This window comes from Protopterus annectens, chromosome 12.part0 (assembly GCF_019279795.1).
Source record: "Protopterus annectens isolate FY-2018-M chromosome 12.part0, PAN1.0, whole genome shotgun sequence".
NCBI classification, from domain to species: Eukaryota; Metazoa; Chordata; order Ceratodontiformes; family Protopteridae; genus Protopterus; species Protopterus annectens.
In genome coordinates, this window is record NC_056746.1 from 879,516,468 (window position 1) to 879,536,135 (window position 19,668).

Here is a 19,668-nt window from a genome sequence, read left to right on the forward strand (position 1 = left end):
CATATGTGCATGCATACAGTGTGTATCACAGGATTAGCATAGACATGTGTGTTCTGATGGGTATGACATGTGACACTGAGCTATCTGTCATGATTCTGTAACCCCAATCTGCACTGCCTTGCCAGTATGCCGGCACACAGATTAGGTTTTATGACACCCCTGCTATAAATAGGCCATTGGGCACAACTGGGAATATTCAGCAACAGTCTGTGCAGTTGCAGCTATACCTGATAATGTAGGACTCCCGTACATCCAGCAGCATTTATTTGTCTGTGTACTGGTTCTGTGTCTGTGTCAGAGGCCCAAGTACACTGATTTGGCTCAGTATATATATAGGAGTAGTGTGTGACTGGCAATCAGGATATGTTTGTAAAAACAGTTGTACTCTAGAGGTCAGTTGGCCTACTGGTCTTTTGCTCTGGCAGTAGTTCAGACGGTTCTGGGGCCAATATTTGGCAGTGTAGTCTTTCTTCCCTAAAGTTACATCACTGTAGTACATGATATACTTACAAAAGCATTATTTGTTCCCCAGAGCTGATTTGGTGGAGTGGTGTGTTGCTCTGACAGTAGTTCAGAAGGTCCTGGGTTAAATATTTGGCAGTGGTGTCTTTTTTCCCTAAAGTTACATCACTGTAATGCATGATATATTCACAAAAGCATCAGTAACTTCTCATAGCTGATTTGACCTACTGGTGCATTGCTCTGACTGTAGTGTACAGGGTCCTGGGTTTGAGACTTGCCAGGGCTAGTTATTTTGTTGCTGGGCAGAACAGTGTCTGAATCAGATAGGGTGATTAAAGCAGTTTTAAGTGGATTTGTGCAGGTTTGTGTGATGCACCATGATGCCAAGCAGCGCTTAAACACACACTAATTTTAAAAAAAGAAATGAAAATGGGTGATAGGAAAGTGGTAAAATGGGACAAGCAGAGGGAAAAACAATATGAAAGGCAGGTAGGAATGTGCAGGATGGGTGTAGGAAAGGACCATAGCTATCTATTTCTTCTACAGCAACAGCTGTGCATGTTGTGGACAATTTGGAATTTGGAGCCTCACATCCCACAGGGAGGGGTGTGGGTGACATAACATTTTTGATTAATTACTAGGATGATTGATTGATGCCAGTGTCTGTGGGAGTGAAATGGAGAGCTATGTATGGGACAACTTTTTTTTTTTTTTGGCGGGACAGGTTCTTGACTATTTTTTTGTTTGTTTTTAAGGACAGACTGGAATGTTGGGGAAGAGTTATAGGTACATTTGGTAAGGTAATCTGGGTAGGAGAGGTTGCATTTCGAGACAGACAAGACAGCAGAAAGGGGTGGTGTATGACACATGAGGGGGGTAAACACCTTGGATGGTGAGGGTTGTTGGGAATCAGAGGACCATGTGCCCCCCAGATGGAAACAGTGGGACTGAGGTCCCCACCCATGGGCAGTCACCACTATCCCCTTCACAGCCCAGAAGGTGGATGTGCTGGGGGCTGGATGCCTGGGCCAGCCTACCTCTTGAGGTGCACCAGTCAGATGACCCTGCGCATCATACCTCAGAACTGGTGTCAGGTGACTGGGTTCTCTTCTGTGCCCACGACTGGGGAGGATGGGCCCTGGCCCTAAGATTCATAGATTCATAGATTCATAGATTATTACTACGCTAGCTGCCCTCATGGACCATTTTTAAGCCTAGCCAATTACCCCCTGTGAGAATCAAACCCTGAGAGAGTTCCACCCGAGGGTGGTGCAGGACCAGCAGAGGAGGCAGCTCCAGGTTGGGTCCCAGACATGTTTGGACCTGGTGCAGTGGTCTGATGAGGTGGGACAGGCAGATCCAATGGGATCGGCCTACCCAAACATGCTATGGTGTTGAGGTTTGTCAAAGTGTATTGGTTAGTCATGAACAAAACATTTCAACATTAGTTATAACAGCATGCATGGGTGTTCCAATTGATCCAGAACAATAGAATTGAAAAACATTGCATATCAAACAGATCACATGCATAAATGGAATAACAGTCATTACTGTAACAGCATGTCAATAACAGTTATGGCAACAGGTCACCAACAGTAGAATTTGAACAAGGTGTGTTAGTATGCAACCATTATAATATATAAACAATAATACAACATATATGAACAATAATACAACACAAGTCCCAACATTAGGTTTTGAGAACAACATACCCATAGTATATGGATAACAATTAGTGATGCAGATAAGGGGTGGGGGATAGAAAATAGTCCATTAACAATTCTACAGGCTATATTTTTCACAACAGTACTGCTCAATACTCTACAGGTCTGCCCTTACTTTACATGTACCTGTGACCTATAGCTTCTGTAGCATGTACATACCTGTTAAGCTGTCGACCTGGAAAGGTATGGAGCAAGCTGTGAGAACTGTAGATACATAACTAGAAGGGACTCATAGGTTCATATGTTCATAGGTCGGTACTAGGCTATCAGCCCGAGGGTCTACACAAGCCTAGCCATAACAATTCCTGGCTATTTCTTCCCACACTATTTACTTCCCTGTACCCCTGTCTAGCAGGGTGACTGACATGATCCCCAGGGTGAATTTCCTTTCTCCCATCCAATCATCAACGTTCCATTTGAAGAGGGCCAAAGAGGCACTCTGCTTGACATGTATGGGCAATCTGTTCCAGAGTCTGGGGAGTTTCTGGGTCAAGAACCTATCCTTTCAGCATATTTTGTTTATTGTGATGACAAGGTTTAGATCCCTGGAGCGTGTGCCTCTGAGGGATTGGGATTTCTTTAAGTGTAGCATGTCCAACACCTCTGGGTTTGACATGGCCTTGTATGTTAAGCAGAGATCGCCTCTGAGTAGATGATATGCGACAGAGTATAACTGGAGTTTTTTAAGGTGGTCAGCATAGGGCATCTGCTTTAGGCCTGTGATTCTTTTAGTGAGGTATTTCTGCGGCCTTTCCAGTTGTTGCAGATGTCTTGAGAGGTACATACCAAACAGGGCATTGTATTCTATAATGGGTCTAATGAGGGATGAGTACAGTGGGTCAATGACCTCCTTTTTTCTGGATGAAAAGCCCTTAGTGATGAGTTGTGCCACATAGAAGGATTTCCTGACTGTTGTGGTGATGTGGTTATCGAAGCTGAGACCACTGTCCACCTGTGTCCCTAAGTCTCTTATCACACTTTTGGTGTTTAGTGTTCTGCCACCTATATGGTAATTCACAGGTACATGTTTTTTTCCCAAAGGGGATAACTATACATTTCTTGGCATTGAGCTTGAGCCCATGGCTCTGGCACCAAGCATCTGTTTCTGTAATGCCCTTTTGTAGAGTATCCACATCATTTGGGGATTCAATAATGGCTCCCAGTTTGCAGTCATCTGTGAACTTTGTTAGCCAGAGTCCCTTAGTGTTGGCCTGTACTTCAGAGAAGTAGATGCCAAACAAGAGCGGTCCCAGGACTGAACCCTGAGGTACTCCACTTGTCACTTGTCTGGAGCTGGATTTGGAGTTGGCTATTTTTACAGTGTGGATTCTATCAGTAAGCCAGTTAGCAACCCATTGTGTGTCATAGGGATTAATGCCCAGCTTAGTAAGTTTATCTATAATTCCAGAGTGGGGGATGGTGTCAAAGGCCTTGGCAAGGTCTAGATAGGTTGTGTGGACCACCTTACCCTTGTCCATGGCTCTGGAGACTGATTTGAAGAATTCAATCAGGTTCAGGAAACAAGATCGGCCCTTCATGAACCCAAACTGGCTGAGGTCCAGTGTTTGATGGTTGACAATGTCTTGGTTTATAAGTTCCAAGATAATACGCTCCATGGCCTTGCATATAAGGCTCGTCAGACTGATGGGACAGTAGTTTCCGGGATCCAAGGTGGATCCCACATTGTGGAGTGGGATAACTGTAGCTCTGCGCCACTCAGTGGGCACGAAACCTGAAGTGAGGCTATGATTAAACATGACACTTAGGTGAGGTGCCAGTTCATATTGTAGTTCATGTAGTACACAGCCCAGGATGTCATCTGGTCCCATGGATGCTGTATTCTTAGCTTTGGAGAGTGTGTTTTTTATCTGTGTGGCCATGATTACTGGAATTTGGCAATCTTCATAGATGTCAGGGTTACCTATATGACTAACAAGGTGTACCCTGCATTGATGTTTTGTGAGTGTGCTACTGGCATGCTTCAGCTGGATTTATATCTGTGCCCGAGGTTATTGGCAACAGTGATCACTAGCCATGACAGCATGACACTTGAGAGACATGTATCAAGTGCAGGGTGTACATACCTATCCTGCTGTCATTTGTAGGCATGGGGTTGGACACTAGTACATTTGTATACAGTTTATTAATATACCTTTCATAAAGCTAATACAAACATTTCTTTATCTGTAAGCCCTGTGGAGAAAATATCTGTTAACACTACCTGACCATTTCTACAAATAGTCAGGATTACTTGTATGCAACTATAAACACATCTTAGTACTGGTCCCTGGATTGAAACCATGGTCTGTGTGTGCAAAAATAAGCAACATATCTATTCCTTATCACTCTGAGCTACTGGACCACTGCTGCTGGCTGCTTGACTGATTTCTGCCTAAAAATCACTTAGTTACAAAGTCTGACCTTGTAATATAAGTAGAACATCACAGAAGATCGTAGTGACAATTGAACATACATGCATGAGATTCATGCATGATAGTTAGCGAACTCTGTATTAATATTTTGAATTCAAATGTACACATTTAATCCCTAGTGGATGTGAATATGTGTGACCTGTACAGACCACAGCAGGGTGCTGGATTACATACCCGACCCATGTACATTTGCACATCATATATCTGTAGTCTCCACCTATTACAGTCTCATACTTGCCTGCATCAGTGTACCTACATTCAGGACTACATATAGCTGAAATACAAAGGTTAACACAAGACAATGCTGCAGGGAACACACTATAATAGAATATGCCTTGCTATTCAAGGTTCAGATCTTAGTGCAGAACATATTTCAAATTTCATTGTATCTTGTTTTACAGCTCCACATCTACAGTTTAGCATAACAATTTGTTATCATCCAAACTTCACTCAATTCATGGTCTCATAGCCAAATTTGCTGTGTAGCACCTGTACAATTGCATTTCTTCAACAACAGACCAGAATAAACAGAACAGTTTGTGGAAGTAACTTTTATTGAGGGTGGCATGAAGCAGTGGTTTATTTAATTCAAAAATGTAAATTTAGTTGTACTGCATATCCTGTAGATGATGAATGAATGCCATTTATTACCTTCACAGTAGCAATCACAGTGTACTTTATTACCAGATCCTTAAGTATTCATATTATATATAATTATGTCATTCCTACAAAGTATTACTACAGTATTGGGTTTCTTTCATCAGTAGTACCTTGTTTGCTGCCTTCATTTGTATTGCACAGTACCTGGCATTAATCACTTACATCAATGTGGGTTTAACAACACATTTATTCAGTACACTCAGAACACACTATACCTAATGGCAGTAGACAATTACACTTTCTTATTTATTGTACTATAAATTGCAAGATAGATTTGTACTCACCACACTGTCAGCTCAGCCTTACCAGACATTTAGTGTGGGCCTCAATGTTAAGAGCCCTCTCCTCTGCAGCTTTGGAGGAAAACATACTATTACGCATACCCGTCTATCAGATATTCATGCTTCAATTCGATAAATCACCAGTTGATACACTTGAAAACTTCTGAATCAGTCCAGGCCCAAACATCTTGGATCCATTGGGCCAAGAACACCCCCTTCCTCTGGTTCAGGTCATCATAATGGGGATGGACCTACTCACCAGTGCGAGGGATTCCAGTGGCATTAGTGAGCTCACATGCCAGATGGTCCCAGGCCTCAGACTTGTATTTTGAGCCCTGGTACTGGTCTTGCAGCAGTCTGTCATCATGGTTCTTAACAAGGAGCCCAGCCATGACCCTGGACTGCAGCATACTCCAGTGCTGCACCCAAAAGCCTGCTCCCTCTCCAGCACCTGCCATAGTTCCTCCACAGATCAAACTCTAAGAGGTTCTGCCGGTATTACCACCTGGCCAGTTTAAATAAAGCCATTTTCCCACCCTTTGCCACCATTGGACCATTTTAAAAAAGCTGAGCAAAGCTCAGCAGTGCGCAAACCCATTAAGCTGAGTCGTGGAGTGCTTAAAGTGGAAAAGGCTTAGCAGTGCTTAGCGGTATGCAAATCCGCTTAGCTCAGCTAAGGACTGCTTAGAATGGGACTGCTCAACAATGCTCAAACTGGCTAAGCATAACTAAGCATTGCTGAGCATTGCTCAGACAGGTCCAGTTTAAGCATTGTTTGGCTTGGCTTAGCTGTGCTTAGCAAAATTTATCTAAGGCAAACAAGATTTTTCATTTAAAAATGGATATTAATTACTCATTATTGATACATTATTATTAATTGTATGTATTTTACTTTATATGACCTCCCCCTATGTGCTTTCATTACATTATCTTGGGGTGTGACTGTAATGTATCGGGCTCTTGTGTTTAAATGATGGTTTTCACTTCATATCTCCCCTGATACTGGGATTCTGGACCAGCTACACTACCCTGGTTAACAAATATCAATAACTACATAAATAAATAAAATAAAAATGAATATAAAAATGCTTTGCCATGTAAAAGCCAAATGGCCTGTTTGGGTATTCGAACCATGCACCTACAGCACATGAGGCCATGACTCTAACCACTCAGCTAACTTGGCTGTGAAGATTTCAGTTATACATATCTATATAGCTTCTCTGTATATTAAAGCACTGTTGAGCAAAGTGCCATGCCAAGCAAACCCACTCAGCTACGCCTAAACTTTAAAAAAAGGAAATTAAAACAAAAAATTAACATACACATATAATAGGGAAAATAACATTTAATTACCATGCTGTATGGCACTTTGACAGTACAGGGGGTGTGTTACAGTCACTGCAACACACCCCCTACAGCTACATTTTCAGCATGGCCAGGAACACACAAATATTATGCATTTTAGTGCCATACAGCACTTTCTTTATTGTTTTAGTGCCATACGGCACTTAAACATTGCAGGAGGTGGGTTATAGATACTGTAACACACCCCCTATGTGACATTACATTTGACACTATTAAATAAGTGTCCAAGGACACTTTCTTTATTATTTTAGTGCCGTACGGCACTTTGACATCGCAGGGGGTGTGTTACGGATACTGTAACATACTCACTATGTGACATTGCACTTAACATCATTAAATAAGTGTCCGAGGACACTTTCTTTATTGTTTTAGTGGCATATGGCACTTTGAGAGTGCAAGGGTCATGTTACAGATCTGGGAGCACTGTAATACACCCCTATCAGTAGTTCTGATGAAGTCCACAGTTGAAGTGGATGAAAGCACTTAACCTGCAGTACAACTATAAATGATTTTATTTAATTTTATTTTTGTATATTTTAAGTGTACATAAAATAAATTTGTTTTTTACGGACTGCCCGAGTTATTTTCCTCTGAACCCAGGCTGCAATGTTTGCCAGTGATTTTGAATTCCAGGTTTCAGTTAGGGAAACGTTACTTCTTGATTTTTACTGTTTCTACATGTGTCAATTCCATATTTAGTAAAATGACTGATCACACAATCATTTATGAATACTGTTTGCTGCAATGTAGCTCTATTTTCTCTTAGTAGTGTATACATTCTTCCCTTATCTGTGCTGTAGTCTCAGGCATGCAGTCTGTAGGGCTTTTTGTATCATTGTCCTTAAAATATATGAGAATATTACATGACAATAATATACAGTTTTCAACAAAGGCAGGGGAGTTTGACTAATAGTGATCGAAAACTGAGAAATGTGTGCTGCTCATTCACATTTAAAAGCTTGATACAATTACTTCTACACTTTGTAAGTGTAACCTGGGTGACACAACTACTGCATGTAAGGGAGTCTGAACTGCTGTTGTGTTTTCTTTCTCCCTACCAGTAATCATTGACAGCTGCAATCCATTAGCAAGTAACACTGAGGTATTCCCTACACTATGTTTATACTTGCTACATGAAGTCACAACTTTGGGATTCAGCAATTCTAATGAGGTCACACCTCATTCTCCTCTTCACTGTGCTCAGAGGCCTGAACCTACACTATAAAAAGGTAACTGTGTAGCTAGGGAACCTATAGGTGAGGAGAGTTGTATATGTGAAGAACACAGAAGAAGATTACTATTAATTTGAATATATCTGCACAGCAGACTTCTGATCTTGCTAAAGATTGATTATTCTTCTTTTGGCTGTTCCCATTAGGGGTTTCTACAGTGGATCATCTGTTTCCATTTCTTCCTATCTTCTGCATCTTGCTTTGTCATACCAACCACCAACCTGTCCTCTCTCACCACATACATAAACCTTATCTTAAGCCTTCCTCTTTTCCTCTTACTTGGCAGCTCTATCCTTAGTATCCTTTTCCCAGTATACCCAGTGTCCCTCCTCAGCACATGTCCAAACCAACCCAATTTTGCCTCTCTGGCTTTGTCTCCAAACAGTCCAACCTGAGCTGACCCTCTAATATACTGATTCCTAATTCTGTCCATCCTCATCACACCCAGTGCAAATCTTAACATCTTTAACTCTGCCACATCCAGCTCTGACTCCTGCCTTTTTGTCAGTGCCACCATTTCCAACCCATATAACACAGCTGATCTCACTACCCTCTTGTAGTCCTTCCCTTTCACTCTTACTGGTGCCCATCTGTCACACATCACTCCTGACTCTCTTCTCCACCCACTCCATCCTGCCTGTACTGTCTTCTTCACCTTTCTTCCACACTCACCATTACCCTGAACTGTTGATCCCAAATGTTTAAACTCATCCACCTTTGCTAGCTCTACTTCCTGCATCTTCACCATTCCTCTAGGCTCCCTCTCATTCACACACATATATTCTGTCTTAGTTATGCTGACCTTCATTCCTCTCCTTTATAGAGCATATCTCCAACTTTCCATGGTCTCCTCAACCTGTTCCCTACTCTCACTATAGATCACAATGTCATCCGCAAACATCATAGTCCATGGGGACTCATGTCTGATCTTGTCTGTCAACCTGTCCATCACCACTGCAAATAAGAAAGGGCTCAGAACTTATCCTTGATGTAATCCCACCTCCACCTCCTTAAACACATCTGTCACTCCTACCGCAGACCTTACCACTGTCACATTATCCTCGCACATATCCTGTACCACTGTTACATACTACTCTGCCACTCTCAAGTTCCTCATACAATACCACAACTCCTCTCTAGGCACTCTCTCATATGCTTTCTCTAAGTATACAACTCCTAAAGTATGATTGAATCTCTCAGTTACATGCTAGATTTGTTCATATGTTACAAGGAAAATATTTTATATATATAAGCATTAGAAAATGGAACTTTTATCTGTATGCACTTCTTAGAAGTTCACTGTTGGCATAAGCATTTTTGTCAGGGCATTTTACTTTCTCAAATACATAGCCTTATTGATTTTCATCACAAGTGTTGTTGTTATAACAGGTTATCTTACACTCATGCAGTATATGTTTCAGTGAAATGTAAATGTCCCATATTGTCAATGACACAGGGGTGTTAGGCTTCTAAGACAGCCTACTGACATGTCTAGGAGAATGCTGGGCACAGGTAGAGGTAATTGGCAACCAGATAAAAATGACTTTTCTGTTGTAAATGTGTACATATTTTGTGAGATTGTTTAGGAAATCACTTATAACAATGACTAAAGTGTTATTCAATGCTTGATACTAAATGTCATTTGCCTGTTGCTTTGGGGGGTGAGGGAGCCAAGTTCCATTTGTGTGTTGCCACAACCAATTTTTAAAAGAGGTTTGCTCTTGTTATTCCTTGTTTTCGATCAAACCTTGTTTTTTGTGGGACTGTGGTATACTACAACACATAACCTTGTATTTTAATACCTGAACTGTGTTTCTCCAGTGGGTAAGATTGAAAATATAATACATGTATGTGTATATATATATATATATATATATATATATATATATATATATATATATATATATATATATATATATATATATATATATATATATACACTTACATATATATATATATATATATATATATATATATATATATATACACATATATATATATATATATATATATATATATATATATATACACTTACATAAATATATATATATATATATATATACACTTACATAAATATATATATATATATATATATATATATATATAAAAGCATGAAATTAGTTATGCCTCTGTCCAGCAGTGACACAGAGATGATTCGGATATAAACCTACGATCTCCCATCCACAGGTCAAGATTTCTCTTGAAGGTCCCTGATAACTCTCTCTGTGCTTAGTGGATGCCACACCTATATGGTAGCTTGGGGTTACCTTGTTTTCCCGATGCACTTTCCACTATGCCAGTTTGCATGCAGTCGCAAACTTTTGTCAGTCAGCCAAAGTCCTCCCATGTGGCCCTGACTTCTGAGAAGAGTAGATGCGAACAATAGACAAGGAGACCACGCCTGTGGGACACCACTTGTGACCGGCTTGGAGTCTGACATAAGCGTCAGCAACTCTAACCCTGTGGGTTCTGTCCTATCTTTGTTTATTATGTCCATTATGATCTCCCTCCATAGCTTTGCAGACTAGACTTTGTAAAGTTATGAGGCAGTAATTACCAGGGTCCGTCTGGGAGGCTGCTCTTGGAGGATAGTCTCCCTTTAGGGAGAGGGGTGAAGTTTGCACTGAACCTGTCTGCCAGTATGTTGGCAATGTGGAAAGAGTCTTGGTTTATTTTTATTTGATTACTGATCCATGCAGTCCTGGAGGTGTTCAGGCATTTGCATTTGTAAGGGCACAGAGCTTGGGTTGTGGTTTCCACTGGCTCAGGGGTCTTTTGTTTGGGGTGGGGCGGGATGGTCCCCATGTTTGTGATAATGAGATCTAGTATATTTGTGATATTTATATGTTGTATCCTTCTTTTTTGTTTTATGTCATCTAGGATTATGGCACCCAAGATCCCAATCCCTGTAAACCCCCTTTCTGTGACTTTGAAAATTATGTCACTGTTCAAGCATTTAGGCAACACAGTACCTTTCTGCTTGAGAGAAGACATGGGGATATGTTTGGAAGAATGCAGATTTGGAACCAGATAGTGAATGACGTTAATGCCATAGAGGGGCACAGCAGGACTTATGATCAGGAGCATCATAGGGCCACTGATATGATTTTATCAACCCAGAGAAGAGCAGCTGCAGTTGCCCATGAACAGCTGGCTATTAGGGGAGGCTGCTACAGAGCCACCACTGACACCAAATGAAGAGTTCCTGTCCACTGTCAGAGATCCAGAGGGCTCAGTGGAAAGTGCACAACAGCATGTGATTGATGTTGGTGCTGATGTTTCTGAAAGGATAAGTATGTCCCAGGATGAGCTACTGGGTAAGCTTACATATGTCAGTTTATAACACTTTATTGTATGGTAAAATATTGTAAGCAATAGTTCATTGTTGTTTTAATATGTATTTTTTTTGGGGGGGGTTGAATCTATTGATACAGTTAACAACACATTTTTGTTCATTACACATGGGCTTTTGGTGGAAGTGTCAGCCAAGTCACAGTTAAAGGTATTGTTAATGGATATATAAAGACCAAAATTTGGTCCCCCTGTGTTATTTGACTTGCAATGATTCTTGCAGAAGCATCCTCCCTAGCAAGTGTGGAGTCACCTGCGTATGGTAAGCCAACCATTTTTATTTGAGAATTGATGACCATTTGTCACAAATATGCATTTATCTGTATTTGTGAGGTGGGTGTCATGAGTGTGTGTATTGCTGTACCATCTGTGACAGTGGCACCAGTGTTGATTTGTTAGCATATATTAAATTGTAGTGTAGGTATTAATTTCTTTTCCGTGTTTGTTGCTTATTATCTCAGGTGATCTTGACAGTGGAAATGTAAGACTCTTACCACCTGATGTCAGAGTATCGGCAGACTGTAATGATGATGGTGGCCAAACACAGGCACAGTTGGAGGGTGCAGAGGTTGAATCTGACACTGAGATTGACACTCAGCCAGCCCCTATATTTTCATCAGACAGAGCCAGCAGGTCTATGCATACCTATTTCAGTGAGCACTCAGATATTGGACAAGATAGAGGGTGACACACTTGATCAGGGTAGTGTAGTTACTGCAGCTTCAGTGATGGTTGACTCTGGCCGTAGACAAGGAATAGGTGAGCTGCCACTCAGGAGGCTTGTTAGGAGTGCTCTGAGGAGGCCCTCTGTCCACCCTGGACCTGATCCTGGTATGTTTTTCTGTGCCACTCGATGCATGTTTAGGGCTGTCATGGAGGGATAGGTGCATTCCAATAGGGCCTCTGAGGAAATGCTTAGGGTTATAGATGTGGCACAGGCTGACATGCTTGACTGCCTCCACCGTGTTGCCAATTCAATGGATTGGGTGAATGACACATTGGCATGGGTAGTGTTGTGATGGAACATCTGCTGGGAGTGGGTCTACATCCATGTGGATGTAGGTCAGTATCATAATCTAATGTTAACCAACATGGCTATGCCTGATCATGCTCTTGTAGTGGCACTACATCCACTGCTTTGTCAGTGATTGAGGTATCCACATTCAGAAGTGGTAGGTCATGGGGTCATGGTCTTGGGCATACTTCTAATAGAGCTCATCCAGTAGACATCAGTCACATTCAGTTAGCTGCAGTGCATCTGACCATGGAAATGAGTGTGACAGTCCAACTCTTGACAGAGCCAGTTCTTGTAGTCAAGGATGATGATGATGAATTGTTACATCTACCATGCATGGCTCACACCTGTATGACAAACCAGGTCATAGAGCTAGCATAGAGCTTGGCTGCGTTCCTGCAGACACTCACATACATGTTTCCCCTTGACTACCCAAACAGATGCATACACACACATAACAATTACATGGGTCAGTCATGAGGCTTAAAGCTCATTCTGTCTCAGTGGACATTTGATACCTTATCCAAATGTCTGCCTGTCTGTCTTTCTTACTCACATATACTCATTACCTTTTGTAACAGCCTTGGCCTCCAGACCCCCCCTCCAAACAATACCCTGTGCAAATGATAACTGTGCCATATCCCTTTATTTTTTCTGTTTTGGATTCAGGGATGCATAAGTCTTTTATCTGATGCCCAGGTTGCATAGCTGACTGAGTGATTAGTAATTGTGTCTGTCATGCTCTTTTGCAAATTGTACTGGTTTCTTAGACATTTTCGTAATGTGTGCATACTTCTCCACCTCTTAGATCAACAAAGTTGGACAAAGCCATAAATAAAAGTGGGACAAAGCCCCCAAAATAGGGACAATTTTTTGGTCTTACAAACTTAGAAAGTTGATAGAACAACAGGTTTTGCATTACCCTGAATTTTTCTGAGGGATATGAAGTCTGTAACTGAAATGTCTGTCATTATTTTCATTATTTTCTAACTTCAGCCTTTAATGATTTGCCAGTACAAAACTATGAGGACAAAATCTGGACATTCTGTGAAAATCTGTACATTTGAAAGGTATGAGTGTGTGAACCTTTGATGCATGAGGCCTATTAGTTGATACAGTACACGTGTACTGACATAAGTCTGTAATGTCACACACTGATGTCATTGCTGTAAAAATCATCCACCTCATACTTACTTATCACTGTGTTGGAAGGTGAACCAGGAATGAACGACCAACTAGAATAACTAAGTTTATTCCACAAATGACAAAAAACCTCTTGTGAGCGCTTTCATATAATAAAATATTATACTTCATCAGACAAAGATCCAACACATTCTATTCAACTTAAACTATAAAATAGCAGTGTCATCATGATGTCATTTCCTTTATCTAATTAATGACTTTCCAAGTCAAACAATATATATTACAAACACTGTGTTCACTAACATCAGTATTTAGAAACTAATATGTCCCTATTACCCTCAGCAGCCTACCTACTATAAACATACATAGATTCTTGTATGAAATACTTAAATACATTTATAAAATGTATATACATCTATTTTGTTATAAATTAATTAACCTAATGTAATAACCATTAAATACACTATAATTAAATATCAATTCTCTATAAAAATGTATATATATATATATATATATATATATATATATATATATATATATATATATATATATATATATATATATATATATATATATATATATATATATATATATATATAATTCTAAAACACGTATGCATGTGTATATTTCCTATACTATATTATATCTCTCCACCTCTCCTATTAATACAACAGCTTATTTTAATGAATAATCAACATTAACCACTTCTATATTCTTTTAACCTTTCTTTTAACCTTTCTTTAATGGTGACAAATTTTGTTTCTTTTAAGCACTTTTAATTTAAGTAAAGGCACTATAGAGCTATGCTCATTGATACCTAGCCAAGTGTCTGCTTGCACGCTTACTTGCCATTCTAATTCTTTGAGTTCTAAAAGTACATTCCATGCTGTTTTGTCATCAATTATAACTTGGTCTTTAATAGTATAAGTAAATGAATGGTCTGGATGACTATTAATGTGTTTGGCTAAAGCATTGGTCATGTTCAGCTTTTTTATTGCATATTCATGTTCATATATACGCTGAGACAATATGTATGAACAAGCACAATATGAGCATTTACACATTTACAACAGTATTGAACAACAAATTGAATATTTCAAAAAAGGAAAAATCAGTAAACTTGAACGTGATCTTCGAGATTGTGGTAATGGAATAGCATATCCTAGGCCCCCTAAACTTCAAGTACAGAAAAGATTTAATAACGCAAACATAGATGAACATGAAAGAGTTTATGAATATGATAACAGCCAAGAAGCATATAACCATAATTATCCTGAGCAAAGGAGATCTGAGAGACTTAAAAATAGAGGCAATGCCCCTTTTTCAAACAGTCAACAAACAGCAGGGTTTCAAGGAGCAAGACCCAAAATGAAACAATGGAGGACTTGAGTAATATGGAACATAATATATTGACTAGCAGTGATACACTCGAACCAAATATTAACAATACTTGTACAGTTGTGTTTAATAGTAAACAATATTTTAACTCGGTCTGCTAATGATTGGTAGTTGATTTTTACATGCCGAGTTACCAGCCCTGATGCACAACCTTCAACGAAGGTACGCCCATTCATGCATGTCTCCACGCAGAAGACACTCTAGCTGAGAATCGAACCGGACAGCATCTTACTGTGAGGTGACAATGCTACCGCATCTGTGAAATAGACATTAAAAGTTTGAAAAAATACCATTATGGAAAAAAGGAAGAGAATAATCTTAGTATAATAGAACAGCATACCTTGACTCAAATAAGAAAAGAAAATATACGTATAATGAAACCAGATAAAGGGGGAGGAGCAGTGATCATGGATATCCAAGATTATAATAGAAGGTTAAATAATATTCTAAATACTGATACATATTTGAAAGTGTCAATGAATGAAATTAATGGAGCATATAAAACAATCTATATGCAGTTAAATGATATGCTCATAGACAGACGTATCAGTATAGAATTGTATAATTATTATTTTTTCAATAATTTTTATTTTTATTTTTACATTAATAAATGTCACAAATAAAAGCTATCTTACAACATGACCGTATATATATATATATATATATATATATATATATATATATATATATATATATATATATATATATATATATATATATATATATATATATATATATATATATATGTTATACATTGATGTCAAATACCACAGGATATAGGTCGTACAACATGTCAATTTACACTATGTACATAGATGCTTTCACTGTTAGTTCCACAGTTATATAGACAGTATATACATTCATAATATCCAAGTTATTATTTAATATCTGAACTTGTATGTGTTCTTTGGTTCCATTATAGTATATTTCTAAGTTGCTGTGTGATGAATTATGCTAATATGATATTAAAGTTTTTTCCCCAAATTTCTTTGGATTTCATGTTTTTCTTTATTTTATCTATTAATATTTTATGAGCTAAAAGGTGTTGTATAAGCTACTTGTTTAAAACCCTCACAAGATATATTTATCGTATCTAGCCATTTAAAAGCTATATACAGTTTCATTAGTATGAAAATTGTTAAAAGTGTATTTGCTTGTTTTCTTGGTATGTTGGGTGGGAGAATGTGTAATAGAGTGAATTCCCAAGTTAATGTTGATGTTTGATAACCTGTTTTTTGTAATTGCACCTTCAGAGAGTTCCAGAGTTTATAGACACATTTACAGCTCCAAAATACATGGATTAAGTCAGCTATCTGGCCCTTACAGTGTGGGCAGAAAGGTGATTATGATGTGTTAAATTTGTGTAGGATTGCAGGTGTAAAATAAGCATTATTATTGATCATGAGCTGAGTGTATGCTAACTTTTTGAGGGGTATAATCTTCAGTGTTAGATTGATTGCATGGCTTATTTGCTGATCATCTATGGATGGTTTAATTTTTCTCCAGTAGTTAGAAAAGAGGAGGTCTTTCTGGTATTTGATTTCATTTATTATTTTATATGAATTAGTAATAGTTTTCTTTGTTGTGATAATAGTTTTCCAAAACCTGCTACAAGTTTCTATGTCACTATTGGTCATAGTAACATTTTGGAGGTAACTGGAACACAGTTCTTTGATTTGTCTTGGGATTATTATGTGTGATTTACGGAGGTTTAAGTTGGTTCTCATTTCTTGTATTGAACAGTTAAGGTAGGGATAAATATCTTGGATTGTTTTATCTTTCAGTTTGGGAAAAGGGACTAAGTTCAGCATCTTATTGTTTATTTTTAAATTTGGGTTTTTATGAAGGGGTTGCAGTATTGTCATGGCTTGTCTAAGGTTCAAGAATTGAAAGAGTTTTTGTGCTAAGTTGATAGAATGTTTTAAGGGCTCTATAATATTATAAGTTTATATTTCTTTCTGCTTCAAGAATGGAAGTGCTTTGGGATTGAAACCTAGAGCGTTAGTATATCTATAATAGATTGTCACCCAAAGAGGAGACCAATTTTCCATTGACAGGTTATGTTCAGCTATTCTTAATATTCTGTTAGTGTTAATGATCGAGTAGTACATTTTAAAATCTGGTAGATTTAGTCCTCTTTTGCTTTTGGGTAGTGTTAATTTTGGATAGGAGATTGTGTTTTTTTTGGGTTCCCATATAAAGTTTGCTAGGAAGGTATGAATTTGTTTGAAGAATTTATTATGTATTGTTGTCTGTGATGTCATGAATATATACATTAGTCTAGGTAAAATGTTCATTTTGATTATTGATACTTTGGCCAAGAATGGTAGATTTAGGTTGTTCCACCTTTTACAGTCTTGCATTATATTTTACCATTTAAGGTTTACATTGTGTTGGTAGAAGTCTTTGTTATTCTGGAAAAAGGTGATTCCCAGATATTTAGTTTCTTCTTTTATTTTTATTGTGTTTAACAATGGTATTAGTGAGATGAGTTTGGGTGTTTTTAGGGGGAAAATATTAGTTTTATTGAGGTTTAGTTTGTAGTTAGACATAGTTGAGAAATGCCCAATTGCAGCTATTATTTTGTTTATATCTGAATTTGATGTAGTGCAGTATATGTTCAGATCATCCACAAATGCAGTGAGGTATATTTTGAAGTTGTGTATTGATGGAGGATTGTGGTATGTATTTTGTTTAATGTATAGAAAGAGTGGTTCTAGGTATAGGTTAAACAGGAAGGGTGATAATGGGCATCCTTGTCTTGTTCCATTTTATTAGGATCCTATTTGACCAAGTTTTATTTATATATAGAGATGTGTATGGGTTGCTATAGTTTGGATGATCTGAATGAAGTTATTGGGTATATTAAAGTAGGGTAGTGTTTGTAGTAAGAATTCTAGATTAACCCTATCAAATGCCTTGTGGGCATCTACTACCATCGTGTAGATGTTGATATTGTATCGGTTAGCATAGGATATTAGTGCATCTAATGTTAATGTATTGTCACTAGTCTGTCAATGTGGTGTAAAACTGGATTGTTCTGGGGAAATGATTTTCTCTATCAGAGTTTTCATTCTGTTTGCAAGTATAGAGGTAAATATTTTAGTATCTATATTTAAGAGGGAGATGGGTCTGTAGCTGCCGGGGTTTTGGGGATTTGTGTGTTCTTTTAATATAAAGATGGTTTTAGAGGCATTAAAGTGGATATCATTTATTTTATAGCTTATTATGTAATTCAGTATATAGTATAGTAGTTTGGCTATCAAGGGGCAAATGCTTTGTAAAATTCTGATGTGAGTCCATCTGGACCCGGAACCTTATGCGCTTTTAAGTGTTTGATTGTTGTAATAATTTCACTGATGGATATTGGTTCAGTTAGTTTTTTTTTGTTGGTCTAAATTGAGTTTAGAGAATTTCAGTTTTTGAAGGAAAAGAGTTCTATCTTCCTTTGAGGTTTGTAGTATTTGTGCTCCATATATTTGAGAGTATATTTGTTCAAATATTTTAATAATGTCTTCATTTTTTGTGTAGTTTGTCTCTGTAGTTTATTTCTGATAGATTGGAGGCATTTTTGTGTTGGGAGATAATTCTGGCCAGAGCTCTAGATGGTATTTGAACTTCTTCTGCGTAAGTGGCTAACATTTTGGCTTCATAAAAATATAGGTTCCTGGTTTCTAACATATATAGATCCCTTTGCAGTTTTAAAAGTTCTGCTTCTGTTTGGTTCTTAGGGTTATTTATTAGTTCTTTTTCAAGATGCTCTACTTTTCCTTTCGGTATATGCTCTTCTTTCAGTTGTATTTTTTTATAGTATGCTGCTTTTTTGATAAACAATCCTCTAATTTGTGCTTTGGTTGCAGCCCATTCTATGTCAGTTGGTACTTGGGAGTTAGTGATATTTGTAAGAGCTATTTTTAGTATTGCTTCTGTTTCTTTTATTACATCCATTTTGGAAAGTAAATTAGGGTTTAATGACCAATTATGACCCCTATTCTCTAAATATATCTTTTTGTCCCAGTTAATGTTCGGTGTGATTTTGGAGTGATCTGGAAAGAACCTGGTATGTATAGTTATTGTTGGGTCCATGTTAATGAATACGTCAGAGATTAAGAAGTCTATCCTTGACCACATTTTGTGGCATTGCAAATAGAATGTGAATTTCCCTGTTTTATCTGCACTGTTCTCATATTTAAAAGGGTCATATAGTTTGAAATCTTGTTTGAGTTCATTAAGGGCTAATGTGGCTTGTTTATTATGTGATTTGGTCAGATTAGATTTATCCTTTTCTGGGTTTTGATATGTGTTCCAGACACCTCCAATCACTAGGTAGTGATCTTTAAACTGGTTTAAGGTTGGGTATAATGACATAAAAAATTGTTGTTAGTTATTACAGGGTGCGTAAACATTAAGTACCATTATAGGTTTTGGTATTGTAGGATTACTAAATGTTGCGTAACACCATCTTCCCTCCTTGTCAGCTTTGGTTTTAAGTATTTTTTCCTTAAATTGTTTTTTAATTGTTATGGCAGCCCCAGCACTGTTTGTTTTCCCCTCTGAAGCTACAATTTGACTTATCCATTTCTTTCTGCTAATTTCAGACCATTG